A 5,118-nucleotide genomic window follows, 5' to 3' on the forward strand; every position below is an offset into this window, starting at 1 on the left:
GCTCAGGTCATGATCTCAGGGTCGTGAGAACAAGCCCTGCGTAGGGCTCCGTGCTCAGCAAGGAATCTGCTTGAGATTCTCTCACTCCCTTTCTCTCTGTCCCTCCCTAAACTCATGCTCTCTCTCTCAAATAAATAAGTCTTAAAAAAAAAAAAAAAAGAATGGGACACCTTTTTTATCACTAAGAGGTCTAAAGTATATTAGAAGTCCAAGTTGCAGAATCAACATGGTATATCATAAATGTAAAAAGAGCATACTTATTTGAACATGCAAAGAAATTGTCTAGCCTGTGATAAAATAATAGGTACAAAAACCCATGAAGTAGCTCCTCCTAGAGAATAAAACAGACATTGGAAAAGGAAGGAAACTTGTTTGCATCTTAGTTCCTTCTATTCTAATGTTTAAAAAAAAACAAAAAACATGGGCTTGGACTACAATTTTTTTTTTTTTTTTGCCTTGATAATCAAGCTGTTTCCAAAAGTTTAGAAAGTAACTAGTCCTTTTAAAAATCAGGTGACTTTCTGGGACACTTGGCTGGCTCACTCAGTAGAGATAGGACTCTTGATTTCAGTGTCATGAGTTCAAGCCCCACGCTGGGGGTTAAATTTACTTAATTAAAAAAAATTTTTTTAATGACTTTATCAGCTCTCTTCAATATGCCAGCCACTTTCAACATGCCTTACATCCATTTGTTATCTCAACTCATAAAAGAGATAAGCAATGAATCCTTAAGTATTTCCCTCTGAGAACATAGTCCACAATCAATGAATTTCCACACTCTGACCTTAGCTGCTTTAATTTCTGCACTTTTCCACTTCACCACACCCACCCCTACAATTGTTAGTTCTCAAAATGAAAACAATCCGTTCAACCATAAAACACCAATCATGAACAATGACTTTTTTCCTTTACACTTATAATTAATTTAAAATAGGAGGTGGGGGGAGAAAAGGAGAAGAAGCTACCAAACCATTTCCTAAAGACTCCACTGTATATATCAATGCAATGAAACTCATCACCACAGCAACGGAACACAGAGCTGCTCACTTTCACCAGAACAGTACAGTTCAGAACCCCCTTAAATTCACGGTACTCTTTGCTACAGAAGTAAATATTGCTACCTTTATCCTCAGAGTATCCACTCTCTAGGTGGCAGCCCCTGGAGCATTATACAAAAGACTAGAAGTGTCTAATGATGGAATTTTTGTTAGGTATTTATGAGGAAGTTTGACCCAGAAGGAATGAACTTGCTTAGTAATCTTAAAGTCCTGCTTCCTAAAGCCCAGTTCTAAAGCTACTGAAATAGTAGTACAGTGTATCCTCTTACATTCCTGGCTTCTGACCCAATCTCAAATAAGCAAGCAAATACAGTCATGGGGCATATAAATGACAAAAGGGCACCAAATGGAAGCATAACAGCTGATCACGGAAGATGAAGGCAAACACCGGTAACTATTTTTTAAAGAACGACAAGAAAATTAATGTCAAAATAAGAGATGGTATAAAACTAAAAGAGACCTCAGAGTAACAAAGTCAAAAAAGTTAGGCTATGCATTTTAAAAGAACATTCAATCTACATGAAGAAGACGATAAAAAATTGCTTAATTTTTATTTATACATGATGTCTACATATATACCACCACCGTTCCCCTGTGTCCCATGTCTCTTTTCTTCCTCCTACAATCATCATTTACCTTACACACACCACTTTCCATTCCACGAACACAATCAACCAGGACAATCTCTTTTCGGTAGGTCTCCCTCCTATTCATCGGCAGTAGACAGAGTTGTGACAAACACTCTTGCTAACCTTGCTACTGGCTCCTTTGTGGTCACTCCTCTTATAAACACCACCCACCTCACGGGGTAGTGACAGGTAAAGGTAAAAGCCAGTCTCTTTGTGGAAAAACATGCTGGTTAACAATTGTACTTGCTCAGACTGGAAAAGCAACCAGGACAGAGATGCCCACAGGTAATCAACATAAACACACGCACGCACGCACGCGCACACACAGGTGTCAAACTGGTTTTTCCTCATAGGTACAATTCACAGGCAGTCAAGAATCACTCCCCTCCCCACATACATACACACAAATCCCGAGTTCACAATTCTGTGTGATAATTTACACATTTTTATTCATTCATTCATTCATTCACTCATTCACGGGCCTAGTGTGTGCCCACTCTCCTGTTTAGTTTTGGGATACAAGGATGAAGGAAACAGATGTGGACCGTGCCCTAGCACAGCTAGTTCTCAGGCACATGAGCCCATGGCGTCTGAAGCCATTTCAAGGTTCCAGACTCTGGCTCTGTGAGCAGACAGTGAGTAAACGCCGTAAGTCAATTTTCCACCTCATCTTTGACAGGGAAGAGCAGATTCTACTTGCTCCAATAACAATTCAGTTTGCCAGTAACTTCCACTTCCCTTGAATAAGCTGAGGAGAGGAAGTAAAAGGAAGTAGAGGGTGATATCTGTTCTTAACAAACAGGGGACACAGAGTACCCTCAAACAAGACACTGGCCTTCCACCTCCATCCATGAAGGATTAACTGCTACAGGAATTGCATTCCCACTACAAATAACTAGAAAAGTGGACAAAATATATGAAACAGTTGTATTAACTACTAGACAAAGGCAATGCAGGACAGTGATCCCTGAGGGAAGGAAATTCCAAGTGAGATGGGGACTATCACCCCAACCTACTAGGCAGTAGGGCAGGAAGAGGAAACCCAAGCCAAGCCAAGCTCAGGGGTCTTGCTAGGCTGAGGAGTCAGAGATAAAAGTGCAGGGAGAATGAGGCAGCAACCCTGGAAATCCACAAAGGGGTCCCCTCAAATCATTGGCTGAGTACAGCTCTGCACAAGGACCTAGGGTTCACACCGGGCTGGGAATAACTGGCATTCCCACCAGCCTGAGGAGAAAGAGCTAGTTTACATAAAACGTCAGGAAATGTCCCAAGAGTCCTAGACACAGGCTGCTCTGGAAAGGGCTTAAAAGCAGCTTCAAAAGGGTCTCACTGATCCCAAGTAACTTGACTATATGCCAGAACAAAGGCCAACACTCTTTCAAGGGAGTCCTTCAGGCAGAAAGAAATTGATACCAGATAGAAATTTGGATCCATGCAAAGCAATGAAGAATGCTGGAAATGGCCAACCTGTGGGTAAATATAAAACCAGACGCTGCCTCAGAGTTTCCCTCGCCACTGACCTTCAGGATGTGCTTTTATAGAAATCCAATGATGACCCTAACAAGGTCAGAAGGAAAGGATCAAAGTAGGTCCTAGGTCTACTATTATCCCTCTAATCTCAGTCTCTCAGAGCCCTCTGGGCCACTATTTCCTCCAAATAATGCCCTCTCTTGAAATGGCGTCACATTATATAATGACTAGGAAGGTGCTTTGGAAATTCTAAGGACTGAGCAAGTATTTACTGAGGGCCTTCTATGCATATTTCTAGGCCCTTTATGTCTGGCACTCAGTTTCCTCGTCTGTAAAATGAAAGTAATAATAGCACCCAGATCAGGGGGTTGTTGTTTGGATTAAATAAGTAAATATATATAAAGTATAAATAATGTCTGGCCAGAGTAAGTTCTTACAGACATGATTATTATAACAATCCTACCATTACAACTACTACTATTATCGCTGCTGCTAATTAATGCTACTACCGGGCACATGATGATGAAAAAGACCGATTTGGTTCTTGCCCTCAGAGTCCACCTTGGAGCTGTGCCATCAGGAAAACAATGCTTTGGGGATAATTCGTTAAAATTTTGCCTGAGAAAAAAGTGGGATAGCTGGGGAAAAATTTACCGGTCTGGGGGCGTCCCCAGACCTTAATTCCCGCTCTGTTCCTCAAGTAGCCCTGGGACCCTAGTTAAGTTATTTAGCCTGTGGGAGACTCAGTTTATCCTTACAGAGGCCAGTGAGGATCTTCAAAGATCCCTTCCAGTTCTAACATCTGATGAAGTGAAGCAGAAGACCCATTCTAGAAGCATGTCGCTCCTGCCTTTATTTCAGCCACCTAATCCTCATAGCATCGAATCCTCATACAGGAAACACTTAATCTCGAGGAAGGGACATTTGTGATTTAAGAAAGCCATAAGAAATAAGTTCTAGATCTAGGATCATTATAAATGTCTGCACATAATTCCCAAACCTAGAACCAACGCCACATTATTTCTCTCTCTAAAAATGGGACTGAGCGCAACAGCCCTGTGTTTCCACCTACTACTGGCAAACCACCATTTTGATTTTGAGAAGCTAACGTACTTAGAGTAAGGAGGGAAGCTCTTCCTTTTGGTTCCAAAGTTTGAATTGGCTCCAAGCAAACAGAATTCTCTTTCCTGTCTACAATTCTACAATTAAGAAGAAAAATGGTAATATACTTATGAAGCCCCTTATGCCTGGGGGAAAAAAAAAAAAAAAGAACTATGTTAACAGCTAGCTTCTTCAACTGGTCGTTTATACCAGCATGCCCCACAATTGGTAAGCTATCAATTACAAACACAAAAGCTCCCACAAAATTAATTGATTCAAATCTTACAAAATACAGCTAATTCTAGCCAAGTCTCAAAAACCAACAGATAAACATTATTCAAGATAAAGGTTCCACTGGAGGAAATAGGAAGTTGTGGAACCCTAGGAGAATGAACCTACGGCTGATCTTCCAAAAGTTGTTGTGAAAGGAACTTTCCTGAAGTTTTCCCAACATGTTGCATTGGATGAGCCAAAGATTTTGCAGAATCTTATAAAGAGCCCCTATTAACTTTATTGGAGAGAACACGTCGCACCACATAAACTCGGAGAAAAATATATTTCTGTACATACATATAAAATGCTGTGTATCATTTCAGGCAATTCCCAGATCCCCTGCAGTTTACCATAGGCCTCAGCCCAAAACCTTTATTTTTTTTTTTTTAAAGATTTTATTTATTTATTCGACAGAGATAGAGACAGCCAGCGAGAGAGGGAACACAAGCAGGGGGAGTGGGAGAGGAAGAAGCAGGCTCACAGTGGAGGAGCCTGACGTGGGGCTCGATCCCATAACGCCGGGATCACGCCCTGAGCCGAAGGCAGACGCTTAACCGCTGTGCCACCCAGGCGCCCCAGCCCAAAAC

At 41.4% G+C, this 5,118-nt stretch overlaps 1 protein-coding gene across 4 annotated transcripts in view; it reads right to left on the reverse strand.

Moving 5' to 3' along the window:
- The window catches only part of DAAM1 (dishevelled associated activator of morphogenesis 1), a 162,837-nt gene that overhangs the window by 114,083 nt on the left and 43,636 nt on the right, over positions 1 to 5,118 (reverse strand). The window contains exon 2 of one of the 4 annotated variants that reach the window (XM_057318729.1): positions 1,695 to 4,901. The exons of the other annotated variants lie outside the window; for them this stretch is intronic. The gene's annotated coding sequence lies outside the window, so the exon portion shown is untranslated. The remainder of the gene's footprint in view (positions 1 to 1,694; positions 4,902 to 5,118) is intronic. 4 annotated transcript variants of the gene reach the window in all.

The sequence above is a fragment of the Ursus arctos genome, unplaced genomic scaffold, assembly GCF_023065955.2.
Source record: "Ursus arctos isolate Adak ecotype North America unplaced genomic scaffold, UrsArc2.0 scaffold_25, whole genome shotgun sequence".
Lineage (NCBI taxonomy): Eukaryota > Metazoa > Chordata > Mammalia > Carnivora > Ursidae > Ursus > Ursus arctos.